This window comes from Ceratotherium simum, chromosome 17 (assembly GCF_057802395.1).
Source record: "Ceratotherium simum simum isolate JZ-2026a chromosome 17, ASM5780239v1, whole genome shotgun sequence".
NCBI classification, from domain to species: domain Eukaryota; kingdom Metazoa; phylum Chordata; class Mammalia; order Perissodactyla; family Rhinocerotidae; genus Ceratotherium; species Ceratotherium simum.
Genome location: NC_141916.1, coordinates 42,702,670 through 42,717,254, shown reverse-complemented (window position 1 = coordinate 42,717,254; position 14,585 = coordinate 42,702,670). Strand labels below are relative to the sequence as shown.

At 32.9% G+C, this 14,585-nt stretch overlaps 1 protein-coding gene across 1 annotated transcript in view; it reads left to right on the top strand.

The window, feature by feature from the left end:
- PIK3C2G (phosphatidylinositol-4-phosphate 3-kinase catalytic subunit type 2 gamma) overlaps positions 1 to 14,585 on the top strand; it is a 380,793-nt gene that overhangs the window by 49,797 nt on the left and 316,411 nt on the right. The gene's annotated exons all lie outside the window — the stretch shown is intronic.

The window sequence follows — 14,585 nt, the reverse complement described above, 5'->3', positions numbered from 1 at the left end:
GGATAATGACCATATATTTGTGCACTAAACATGGGTTTATAGTTCAATATACAGAATTTAGGTCAAACACAAGGAAAAGAAAACAACTTACAGAACATTCATTTTCTGACATATTTAAATTTTTTTAAATCTTTAATCAGGACATGTTTACAAATGATTTGACTAAAATAAAGGTAAATCATAATCACTAAAGGTGGCCTTTAACTTTCATTTCCAAATTTCTGATTAGAAAAAAATTAATTTTCTTTTTGGAATTTTGAGACTGTTTAAACAAATAAATAATATCAAAAGAAATCTTGCTCACTATTGGTAATGCTATTCTCTATAACTGTTGCTTTGGCAAAATGAGTTAGCGTCCTTTCACTTCCATTTCTTTATCTTTTACAAATTAAATTTTTAATATATTTTTCTACTTTACAAATGAGCTGTAGGATTACATTTTAGTAATCTTTAATTCCAAATGTAAAAATTTTATTAAGCTTCTACTAGTCTTTTCATGATATATGTGTTGCTCTGAGCTCATGTGAAGTGTAGGTCTAAATAAATTAAGACTATTATATGGTTGTGTCAATCTACAAAAACAGAAACCAGTTTAAGAGGCAAATTGTTTATTTGGGCTCAAAGAATTGCAATTCGGGGAACACAGATTCAGGTAGAAACCCAAACAAATAGTGTCCCACTAGGGAGTAAAGTAGGGGCTTTTAAAGACAAAGAAGGGAGGTTATATTACAAAGAATTTTAATTGGAGTTGGAGGCAGAGAGCCAGTCTTGGCTAAACATTGATTGATTCTATATCTAGAAAGTCCACAAATCGTCAGCCTTTTGATCAGGATGTCCGTTTTCCTGCTGACTTCTCAAACTACTGCTTGTAAAATAATTGCCATTTTGGCCCGGTCCAAAGGTTTGGCCCAGTCCAAGTTCACGAGAGCAAAGCAATTTCTCTGGGAAGGCGGCTCGAACTCCATTTTAAAATGGCTCCACTATACTCAGTTTTGAGAGTTGTTAAAATATAATGAACTAAGAAGCAGAAAAGTATTTCTCCTCCCCTCAAAAAACCACTATTACTTTTGTAGAATGATGTAGAAAGATTTTTTTCACTTTAAGCTTTCTTTATGTTATCAGAACTATGCTTCTTAATCTGTTCTGTGTTATGAAGATAAATTACATTTTGTTGCTACTTTTGCAGTTTCTCATCTACTTTGGATTAGATAAGGGCAAATCATTAAAATTTAAACTCCTCAGTTTCTTCCAGATAGTATTGTAGGAGTGGAAAAATTTTCCCTTCTTCCCTTCCAGATTCTTTGGTTGGTCTAATAATTAAATTGATATAAGACAGATTAACAGAAGAAAAACGAAATTTAATAACATGTGTACATTCTGCATCCATGGGAAAGACCCAGGCAAACAGAGTAACTCTCCAAAATGGCTAAAGTCATCACCTTAAATACCATCTCCAGCTAAAGACAAAAGATGGTGTTGGAGATGGAGAGAGTCAGTTGTGGAAGGTTACCAGGAAAAGCATAGCAAACAAGGGTAAGGTTGTTATGCAGATTTAAGTCATTGCCTTCTTCACTGATAAGAGTTTCTAGAAATTTAGAGTCATCCTTCTCTTTCTGGTACAGAAAGGGAGATATCCTTACAAATGGAGATTTCCCTTATAAATGTAAGCATTTCTTACCAAAGGGTAATTTTTACTCAGTTTTCAGAGCTTCTCCTGTATCTGCAGTTTCTTAAAAATAATCAGCTTAAAATAATCCTATCCCAAGTAGCCATATATTGGGGTGACAAATTCTGCTCCCCTTGGTCCTACCTTTGAAACTTCAAGGAGAAGTTTCACAGTCCAGAAGCTAAGTTGATAAATTGCTCCATATATCCTTGAACCAGTCACTCAGTCCTGAGAATAGGTCAGTTCAGTTAAACAGTTGTGTCTCATTTCAGGAGGCAGTGATGCAGTGGGCTCCCACAGTTAGACCTATATTGTGCATGAAATCAGGTATCTCTTGCATATGCCAGGAAGTGACCTTCCTTACTCATCTGGTTAGGCTGTGTGGGGGATCAGAATTTACCACTCCAAAATGTGTCTCTTTGGCTTTTTTTTAAGAAAAAAAAGACTCAGAAAGAAGCTTTGACCTTCCCCTTAACTGCCCAAAAGAATTTAAGATAGACGGCCTGTTCCGGGAAGGAGCTACACCATAGCTAACTATAGTATAATATCAACTAGGTGTGATAGATAGGGAGGACCCTAACAAGGCCCATTTGATCAAAGTCTTCCCCGTGTCACATTGTCTTTACAAGATATGGCAAACATTTGTTTACCAAACATTTGCTTTTCCATCTCCATGTGAGTTGCCTTTCTCCCCTTTGAATTCCAAAACCACTACCCTCAACATCCTCCTTTATCTTCATCTAAAGACAGCATTTAAGATGGTGGCTTTGACCATTTTGGTGAGTTACTCAGTTTCCTGGGTTTCTCCCATGTATACATGTTATTAAACTTTGTTTGATTTTCTCCTGTTATTCTGTCTTATATGGATCTAATTCTTAGACCAGCCAGAAGAACCTAGAGGGTAAAAGAATAGTTCTTCCTCCCCTACACTTGGTTAGGCTTTCAGGAACTCTATAAGCAAGGTACCAGGCTGCTTTTCCCAGCGGCTTTATTGGCTCCGTAAAGTCAACCTTGGTTCCTTAAAACTGTTTGGCATATCTGATTCTATGCACATTCTTGAATCTGATATTCCAGTCAAAGCCTTTATAATATAACCAGTCTCCAATTTTGTCCTGTTACAAGAACAGATTCTTATTGAACTTCTGCAAAAACTATATTGCCATGAAAATAAGAATACTCATTCACTAAGAGTTTTCCAAATTCCACAGGGATCAGGTAGTGAGAAAAATTGTTTCATCCTTGTTCACAAAGATATGCTTTATCAAATTGCTGTAAGTCATAGTAAACTTGAGAGAAAAAGTTTCCTTAAGTTTGGAAAAACAAAACATTAAAGAACCAGCAATATTTCAAATAAAAAGTCATAAAAATTATAATTCTCCTCCTCAGTTCATTCAGTCCCATGTTATTAATTCTTGTTCTGCTTGATGCCTGTTTTTTCATTAGTTCTAGAAATTTTTACCAACTTCAGTTTTATGATCTTAAAGTTAGAAGAAACGTGTGCTTGCAAGAGTTCTTTCCATGTATCTCCTTGAAGATGAAGCACTTTTGCAGGAACACTTTTGCAAAATCATCAGAGTAAAAACAATAACAGTAAATGACAGAAGACTTAAAAATGGCTATGGTTCAAGATCTGATGAGAGTTCATTATAACGCAATTAACAAAGCAATTTGGTTATTTCTGTAACACACAACACTTCAAGATGATAACTAGAATTATAAGTGATAACATATCAGGACCTATCAGATTTCTAAGAGTTTCATGCAACTTTTGGAACCCATATATTAATAACATATATCCATATAAATATAATCCAAAAAGGTTTAGCATCACTTATTTGACAATGCTTCCCACATAATTTAACATATCAAATAAGCCTAATTAGTTTAACATCTCCCTTTTTTTCAGTAAGGAGAGAGAACAAATCTTTTGAGAAGTTCTGGAAAATCCCAATGTTAATGCAAGGTCAAAAAGACTTCATTTAGATTTTGATTCGGGGAAGTTTGTCAAAAATATTGATAGATTTGTACACTTGACTAAATAGGATCACCAATTATTATGAAACAATATTTAATTAACTATTTTACCAAAGTGACAATAAAAGATTTCAAAGGCAAATAGAGAAGGTTACAAAGTTATGAGCAAAACCAATCAAAGACTTGATAAAATTATTTTGATAAAACACAAAATCTTTGCTTTCTAGGCAAAAAAAGGTTAAGAAAATCTTTTCACAATCTCTTATCAAGAGCAGACCAATCGTCCAAGAAAACTTTATCCTTTTAGTAGATGAAAGAAAATTAAGTTTTAGTTTTACATAAGTACACTACTGATTTTAAAGCTTAGTTTTATAACTATTATAATAATTGTATTCAATTTTAACCAACTTGACCAATTTGACTTCCTTCTTCCCAATTTTCTGTTTAATTTGCCCTTTATTCTCCCCTTTCTTATTCTGGAATAAACAGTTTTATTTTGGGACCAATTTATTTTCTTTTCCCTTAAACTGCATCTTCATAACTCATACATTTTCTAACCAAAAAAACACATCCTATTTTCCTTGCACACAGAGTTCTTTCTCTTATTATTTCTAATAGTTTTAGTCACATATATTAATTACAATTTTTAACCCTTAGAAACTTTAATTTTTAGTGAAAACTAAGAACTAAGCAGTTGTGAACTTTCTGTTACACCAGAATTCTGTAGATTGGACGATTTATGAATACATTTCATAATTTCTAGAAGAATACACCTTTTTTATAGTATAATCTTTTAATGTGGCACAAGATATGTTTACTAACAAACAGACCCAAATATCTTTAGTTCCTCTATAATAGGAAGACAAGTTGGTAAACCAGTGTTCAGTAATTAACATTTCATTATTTTATCTTATTTGGAAATGATCTAGATATTCAATAAATTTCCATTATTTAACTTAACTTAGCAAAACTCTAAAGTTTTAAGTTACCAAATAGATTTGGAAACTATTTTTAAATACATGAAGGGGTTCAGAATAGGTGTCCCCAAGACACCACAAGCTACTTTAGCATGTGGAATATTTTGAGCTAAAGGCAATCGAGACCCTGCGGGCTTAAGAGAAACTTTTACCTCTTCCTTAAAGAATTAAATTGAGAGCCTTGCCCATGTGAGTTATTACCACAAATAATTTTTTACAACCTGTATGTATGGCGGTACAAACCTCTAATTAGGGAATATCTGCTCTTCTTATCCTGTGAATTACCCTCCTCCTCTCTGAAGCCTCAGGCCCCTATCCCATTCCTTAGCTCAGGATAGCATATATACCTCATTTTACCTTTTTGTCTCTGAACTTCTCATGTATGTGAGGTCTCTGACCCTCTCATATATGTGGGGTTTCCATACATACACAATTAAATTTTATTTTCTCATATTAATCTGTCTCAATTTGATTCCTAGATCAGCCAGAAGAATCTAGAAGCCAAGAGGAAAATTTCTTCTTCCTCCCCATACGCATACCTTAACACACAATTATTGCACAGTAAATAAGGGAAAGGTTGATATGCAGATTTAATTCATTGCCTTCTCCATTGATAAGAGTTTCTACAGATTCACAGTCATCCTTCTCACAGAGAGGGAGACATCTTACAAATGGAGATTTCCCTTATAAATGTAAATTTCTCTTACAAAAGGGTAACTTTTACTCAGTTTTCAGAGTTTAAAATGCAGTTTCTTAAAAATAACTGGTTTAAAATAATCCTATGCCAAAGAGGTATATTTTGGGGTGACAAATTATGCTCCTTTTTAGTATATTTGTCTGTTAAAACAGTCACAATAAGTAACTACTTGATGAGTGAACCAAATTTTGAGGAAGTAGCTAAAAACTTTTGTCATCACAAGTAAAATGTCAATGGTCAAGATTCTTTTTCATAACTTTGTTAATGGTATATTTGTGATGCTCTATTTTTTACTTCCTCCTTAAGTCATATTTTGCTATTTTACTGAACTCACCTGTCTTTACCAAGATTAGTAAAGTAATACATAAAATCCCGAAGAGGGGAGGAAAAGTAAATAAATATGATGATACATAGATAGATAGATATGCACAAATTACACTTTTACTACACAAATTACTTTTATATTGATATGTTAAAACAATGTTCTCAAAATTTGATGTGTAGATGAGTCCCCTGAGGATCTTATTAAAAAAAATTCTGATTTAGTTGGTCGGGGGTGGGTCCCAAGACTCTGCATTTCTAACAAGTTTCTGGGTGATGCTGATGCTGATGATCCACAGCTCACATCTCAAGTAGCAAGATACTAGATCCTGGGTATATTATGACCTAAGAATTTAGACTCTGTAAAAAAACAATTTACACACTTTTCCAAAACAGTATATTAGACAATAATTTAATTTAATCAACAAAACAATTAAGATATTATACTCTGTAACATATTGTAAAATTAAGAAAGTTAACACTCCTAGCAAGCAAAAATTCCCTTTTTCATAAGTGAACATTATTATGGCAACTCATTTAACACTCAATGTCGTATCACAAATTTTCCTGTTAATTAAAATACTCCATTCTCTTCCTCTCTCTCTGGCTCTCCCTTTCCTTGTTAAATGTTTCCATAAATACAGGAACTCACTTTTATGTCATGTCTCCATAACTATTCTCAAAAATGAGAAGATTCCTTACATCTTACACCTGGATATCATGTACTTACCAGCTCCCTTCAAGTATATCAAATACAATTTCATTAACTATCAGTATTCTCCTCAAAAACTGCCTTGTAAACCATTTTAAATAGCATAATATATTATAAATAAAGAGTAAATTAAAGAATTAGAAACTATCAATTTTCTAATAGGCTCACGGTAGCTTAATACAAAGTCATCAGTAATATAAAGTATGGAATACTAAACCAACAAATTAGAGTCAGAATAAATTAAGTAAAAAAATAATAGAAGAATAAAAATAATCTTGTTCATTCAAAAAATATTAACATCTTCCATCATGTTCCTAGTCTTTAGCCCCCAAATTAAGTACCATGGTAGGATCCTTGGTAATCCCATTTCCCCATTTCCCATGATCTTATCCTATAGATAGACCCCATCAGGCTTACACAGTGGCAGGCCTGAGGACAGGAACTACAACCTTTTTTCTTTCCTATTAGATATGGCACAGATATAAAGACTCGGAGGACAGGGGCCAACCCAGTGGCGTAGTGGTTAAGTTCGCACACTCTGCTTTGGCGGCCCAGGGTTCACAGGTTCAGATCCCAGGCGCAGACCTATGCACAGTTCATCAAGCCATGCTGTGGTAGGCATCCCACATAAAACAGAGGAAGATGGGCACAGATGTTAGCCCAGGGCTAATCTTCCTCAGCAAAAAGAGGAAGATTGGCAACGGATGTTAGCTCAGGGCTAGTCTTCCTCACCAAAAAAAAAAAAAGACCTAGGAGACAGAAAGACTGTTTCCTAGAGTGTTGGTGTGTCTGCTTTCCTTCCAGAGAGTGACAATAGTTGTCTCTTCACCTAGACTTGTAACCAACTCATATGAGTTTTTTCTTCATAAATATATTTATAATATATGAAGTATAATGCTACTGCATAATTTTATCCCTTATTATTAGCTCAACATTTACTAGGAGTGCAGATTTTTCTGTTTCTTACTCCTAACCTATGTGATTTAAGTAATGTCTTGTCTCAAAAATCTTGCTATAAGTCTTACTTTCTAATTCAACTTGAAAACAATTTTCCTTATCAGCTGCTGTGTGAAACAATAACATTTACTGCCCTTGAAAGCTTTTGCTGAATAAATCATGACTGTATTGTCAGTAGTAAACCACAAGTGCTGCATAAGGAGAAACTGAATAATCTTGAAAATTATTCTTGGGTCTATTGCTTACAATTATAGCCAGGTTTTATATCCTTGATTTAAACGAAATTTTCCTTTATTATGTAATTGCCTTTTGTCAAGGAATGCTAGAACCCAGAGTACTAAAAAAAAGTAAGAAAAAAGGAAAAAAAACCTATGTCAATTAAAAATCTTACTTTGAAATTGTCATATATATTCTTAAATCTAAATTAAGAAGGCAGTATCAAACTTTTTATTCATCACCAGCATTGATTAGTTTGATCTGGCTATCTTCCTGGGAGTCCTTTTTCTCTCTTCTGACATCTCCTGATAGAGAAAATGTTGAATATCTTTGATTAGAGTGAGAAAGTCCTCTTGAAAAATTAAATCTAATTAGAATTTTAAAATAATCTTAACAAAAACTTCTGTTTTAAAAAAATGTTTTAGCTAATCCCATGACAATTTGTATTAATTTATTCTTTAAACATTTGATTATAAATTTGAATTGCCTTTTATTCAAAGTAAAAATCAGACGATTAATTACCATTAAGAAAAAGAGTACGTTTTATTATATAAAGTTTAAGGTAATATATTATACTCATTAGCAGTAAAAACTGGGTTGTATACATTCCTGGGGGAAAAAAATGAGTCTTTTTCTTCTCAATGAAATTAAGGATATCATTTAGCAAACTTGAACAAATTGATTATTTTCAGCACATTCAGAATAACCTAAGGATTCCAATGTTAGATAATTTACTCTGTTATAACTTTTTAGATTTACTTTCAGCAAATAAATAGATTAAAAGTGCATTTCTCTTTTAAATAAATTCGCTCTTCCGTTTATAGAATCACAGAACCATTTTGGAGCACTGGGAAAAACATGTCATAACTTTGAGAGCTCTCACACACAATAATAAAGCATTCATTAAGAGTATCTTGTTACTTCAATTTAGTTTTTAGATCTCCTTCAAAGTACTTTTCCTAACATTTTAAAATTAACTTTGGTTTCTGTCTTTAATAAATAGTTAACTAAAATAATAATAATGTCCTACATAAACGTGCATTTGGTTCTAACCAATAACTCTGTACTAGAACAAATGTCCTAATATGTGAATACTCTACATATACCTTCATTTGAAAGCAATTCCCCAAAGAAGGAGCTTATGCTAAATAAAGGTTGTTTATAACTGAAAGCTACATGTAAGAATTATAGCATATTTCAGCCCCAAGTTTTCTAAAGAGCTTTGTGATTGCGCAAGCATCATTAACCAACAGACTTGATAAAAAGAATCACAAAGCTATTGCATTTCTCCAAGAAGACAAGGCAAATCAGAGCTAAATGCAGAGACATAATTTAATTTCACTACACCTAAAACTATAATAGCCAATATGCAGCTATCAAGTTATTTTTGTTACTCAAAAGTGTTATTTACTTCTAAAATTAAGCATTCTTAAATCGCCTCCCTGCCACCAATTTTGAATTAATTGAGGTTTATATAACCTAGTGCTCTGTTTTTCTTAAGTAAAGAAATTAGCTAGAGAATATTTGAATTACATAGTATTCCAAATTAGCCAATATCTCCTTAATAAGGCTTAAATGTGAGATTTCAATCTTATGTTAATAAAGTCTACAGAACGTTTCTCCTCTGGAGGTTTGTGGGAAAAATAATGAAACTTTGAAATGGAATAAAATCTGTATTTTTGATCTCCTGGGCTGGTGACTGTATTACAAATTTTACATACCATACCCCAAAAAGAATTCTTTAGAGCTTAGTATATATTTTTGCAAAGGATACAAAGTTCCAGCTTCACTGTTATGTTTCTTTCTTATTGACTCTCTGTCTTAGTTAACTTTATTTATATAGATTGTTGTGCTATTACTTAATTGTCTTTTGCAAATATATAGCTTAATAGAGAGGGCATTGTAAACTTGGAAGTTGTTATAAAACATTTCCTCTGGATTTTAAAAAAAAACAAACTTCCTTGCAGTATATTCAATTTCACTTTTTTGAATTAAAAAAAAAAAGTATGTGTACTATATATGTAAAGGAATACAACCATATTCAAGTGAAGAGGCAATTAGGGATGGTTGCGTTTATACACGCTGGATGGGATTCTTAAGAAAAATGCGGCATTTGAATGGAAAAGTTTAGGTGTCTTAGGTCCAATCCCCCTTGAGTAGTAGTTGTCGGTGTCAATTTATGCCCCATGGAGGGTCTCTGTTCAAAACCATGACCCTCCTCTATTAGCCACCCCATGGCTGTAAGCCCTAGTTTTAGAATTTAACCTATGCTTGTCTCTCCAAGTCATGAAATTTAACTTTTCCTATTCATGATTCCCCTGAAAGCAAAATAACAATAAACTAGAGGAGCACTGGTTGAGGAAAACAACATATCATTGATCTTTATCTATGCTGAGTCAGCAACAAATACCGAGTTGAGCATAAAAGCCAGGGCGTTTCTATCAGTTACAAAGCTTACTAGAACTAAAAATACGGTAGAAATCATAGAAATTTTTAAGTGGCAAACACCAAAGGAATGTGTGTGCATGTGTGTGCACTGCACTCACACATAAGTATTTGAAAAATACTCTGTGAAGTACTATTGTATGATTAATATCTTAATATTTTCTTATACTCACCTTATATTTCCTGATCAACCTAAGTAGTAAAAGGCAGCTTAATTACTGAATTTTCTTTTTTTTTTTTTTTTTTTTTTTTAAAGATTTTATTTATTTTATTTTTTCCCCCCAAAGCCCCAGTGGATAGTTGTATGTCGTAGCTGCACATCCTTCTAGTTGCTGTATGCGGGACTCGGCCTCAGGATGAACGGAGAAGTGGTGCCTTGATGCGCACCCGGGATCCGAACCCGGGCCACCAGCATCGCAGCGCGCGCACTTAACCACCAAGCCACAGGGCCGGCCCCAATTACTGAATTTTCTTAAAGAAATATTTTTAATAGCCATCAGCAATCCTGGCTCTCAATATTTATAAAATCAAATTGAAATACTTTTTTTCTATATATGACTATAATATTTCACAATATATCTTTGTGACTACTTCCTACATATAAGAATGGAGCACATTTAAACCTAGTTATCCTATAAAATAAATATATGTATTTTTCCCAATGAAAGAGTAATGTTCATAGATGTGACTTTACAAGGAGTGCCGAGGCTAATGGGAATCAATATTTGTAGGTTGGACCTGATTTAGGATGTCTTTTTTTGCCCATAGGACAAATTTCAAGTATTTGCACATCATTTTTTGGTGGTAAGATCATTAATCTCTCTTCATATAAACATACTGCCATAGAAATACTTTAAAATAACATGAGCTACTTATGAATAGGAAATAGAAGTAATTATGTGCAAGGATTCAGCCTTTTGGTGTTCATCTTAAATGACAGTTCCTAAGATAGTAACAAGCACATAGCTGTAATCAAATATATGTTGAGAGAATAAATAAATGTATGTACATAATTTTGATTTACTAGTATATATGAAGAAAAAACCTAAACTGTTGATTGTATCATAGAGATTCAGTTTACTTAAGAGTTTAAGGTTTTTACATGATTATTAAATAAAACTACTAAGCACCTATATTTATAATGTTACCAGATTGAGAAAAACACCTGGTATGTATAATCTGAAATAAGTAATTCCAATATTCACATTATAAGCATGGGAATACCAACTGTGGCCTGTTCTCTTAGCGTTCAAACCCTGCTCTCCACATTCCCCATCTTAGCTGCAATGTTTTCATTTCTACTTCTCTGGGTGTGGTAGCCTTTCTTCCTATCTTTTCTGATATCTAGAGTTCTCAAACACAAATTTATTTTTCCTTATTCCATTTACTCATTAAATTCTACTTACCACCTTTCTTCCTATTCTTTAATGTTTTACTTTCTTTTTCTCTCTTCTCTTTCATTTTCTCTGGACCAGCACTGTTCAAGAGAAATATAATGTGGGCCGCTATAATTATTTTAAGTTTTCTATTGGCCACATTATATAAAAAGAAACAGGTGGAAATAAATTTTAATACGGTATTTTATTTAACTCAATATACACAAAATATTATCATTTCAACAGGTAATCAAAATAAAAAATTATTAAGATGTCTTACATCCCTGTTTTTGTGCTACGTGTTCAAAATTCACTGTGTGTTTTACACTTAAAGCACATCTTAATTCAGACTAGTCACATTTTATGTGCTCAGGAGCCACATGTGTCTCGTGGTAACTATATTGGATAGCGCAGCTCTTCATCATCAAAGACAAATTGATCAAAATGGTGGTCTTGCCAAATAGAGCAATGGTAATGTGATGAGTACTAGTTTATAGCTCTTAGAAACTGGGATGGTTATTGAAGGCTCTGTAGTCCTTTAAATAACACCAGAGACTTAATCTTAAGTGACAATTTTAGCACAGTAATAGTTTTTTTTATTGCTAACATACACAAAAAGGACTATTTAGTATTTTAAATATGATACCTGGAAAAATAATGTATGGAATACATTCTCTTCTGCAATATCGCATGTTTCTCTAACATGAATTAGCTTATTCATAGAAGTCACCTTAATACACGTAAATTTTTCCGGCTTACAAATGTTTTGCTCCACTAAATAAAAGTGGCTGAATGCAAAGTACACAGGAAACTGCTGAGGGTGACAGTATTGTACACAACGACTAGTGACCATTCATTCAACACGTGTTTTTTCCTCAACTTGGTTTCAGGCTGTCTTGAAAATGCTTATTGCAGAATTCTCCACAACTGTTGTGCATTTTGCCCTTCTCTCTTTATTCAGCAGCATCCAAACTTTCTCATATCCTCTTCCACCCATCTAAAGACATTAAAAAAAAAAAAAGCCGTTTATTTACAATAATATTTCTTTAAATTTTTGAAATTAGATGCGTCTTTTTAAAACTGTGCTAGTATTTTTATTAAGATTTGTGTGTGCTCTGGTTAGACACCTGTGTTGATTTGAGTAGTCTCCTCCAACTCTATTTTCCCATGAGACCTGTTATTTTTAGCCCACAATTTGAAGAACACCTCAGCCTCCTCTTTTATAAAAAGAAACATATGTATCACTTTACAGCAGGAATGCTTGAATCTGTAAATAAATTTCAAGTGTGCTGTATTTACTCCAAACATTTATGTTCTGATCTCTGGTCTTATTTTGCTGAATCCAGTGTCCTTATTTGCAAAATGAGCGAGTTGCACAAGAACAGTACTTCCTTTCCAGTTTTTATCATCTCTCTTCATGCAAAATTATGCATGGTATTCCCATAATTAAAATGATAATTATGTATAAATATATTCAGAACTAGATTAATACGTTAGATTGAAAATGCAAATCTACCCACCAGCCCACCAAAATTCTCATGAAACAACAGGAAAAATATTAATAAAAAACCTGGTAAAACAAGAAAGAGTGATAGCATGGGAAAGACAAAATGATTGCAAGGGGATTAAAGAGCTCCCAGGTAAATGTCAGAAGATATTTAAAACAGGAGGGGCTAGGGACATTTATTTTACAGCTTTACAAAAATAGGCAATTTGCTAAGGAATGATGAATTTTCAAAATTAGCTCAAGGAGAAGTATAAAAGTGAAAGAGAACAATGAGCAGTGAGGAGCAGAAAATGTAGTTTTAGGCAAATTGCACCAAGCCTTCAGGGAATAGATAATTCTCAATTATATAAACTGTTTCAGGACAGAGAAAAAGGCATATGCAGTTTACAGGACTTGCCTAATTGTGATGCCTAAAACAAATAAAGAAAACACAAAACATTAAAATTACAGGCCTATCTAAATTTTGATATATACAAAAAAAAACTTAAAAATTTGCAAATTAAATCTACCAATGGCATAAATCTACCCAAGAATGTAAAGATAACTATACATTAGAAAAATCTATAAATGTAATTAATGTATTAACACAGTCAAGGGAAAAAATGATCTCAAAATGATCTCACACCCAATGATGCAGAAAACCCATTTGATAAAATTTGAAATTTCTTCATAATTTTTAAAAATCATTAACAAAATAGAACAATAAAAGTATATACCAGGAGCACACAGCAAATATCATGTTTATTTGTTAATCATTTGAAGTATTTTCTGTAAAGTCAAGAAAAAGAGAAGAATGTCTACTACCATTACTATTATTCAACAGTGTGCCAAACATCCTAGGCATCACAATAAGATAAGAAAACAAAAGGAAGCAAATATATTGGAAAGCAATAGATAAAACTATAATTATTTTAAAAGAATATAGTTTTCTATTTAGAAAATCCAAAATAATCAACTGAAAAACTGTTAGGTATTACAATAAGATTCCACAAGCAAAATCAACACATAAACTCCACTAATAAATATCATGGAAAAGTCTTTGATTTAATAGAACAGAATCTATAAAATACCTTTCAAAAAGCATAATCTGTGTAAGACCTCCCTGGAAGAAAACTAACACTTAAGGGCATAAAAGAGAACCACAGTGCATGTAGAAATATACTTTTCCTTAAAAAGAGGATTCAGTATTATAAAAATACCAACTCTTGGGGGCCGGCCTGATGGCGCAGTGGTTAAGTACACACGCTCCACTTCAGTGGCCTGGGGTTCGCAGGTTCGGATTGCAGTCACGCGCTGACGCACCGCTTGTCAAGCCATGCTGTGGCGGCATCCCATATAAAGTGGAGGAAGATGGGCACAGATGTTAGCCCAGCGCCGATCTTCCTCAGCAAAAAAGAGGAGGATTGGCATTGGATGTTAGCTCAGGGCTGATCTTCCTGACCAAAAAAAAAAAAAAAAAAAAAAATAATACCAACTTTTCTTTTGTAATTCCATAAATAAAGTATAAATCAACACTATATTAACATTTTCTCCTGAACATTGGCAACTAATTCTAAAATTGTTCTGGAAGAGAAACTGTGCAAAAAAGATAATAAAATTTTTAAAAATGGTGACTTCCACTCATTTCCACACTTCAAAATATGCTATAAAATTAAATAAGTGAAGCAATTTAGTATTGGCACAGGAATAGATGTATGGATTAATGGAATATTTAGAGTCCGGAAACAGATTGGATAT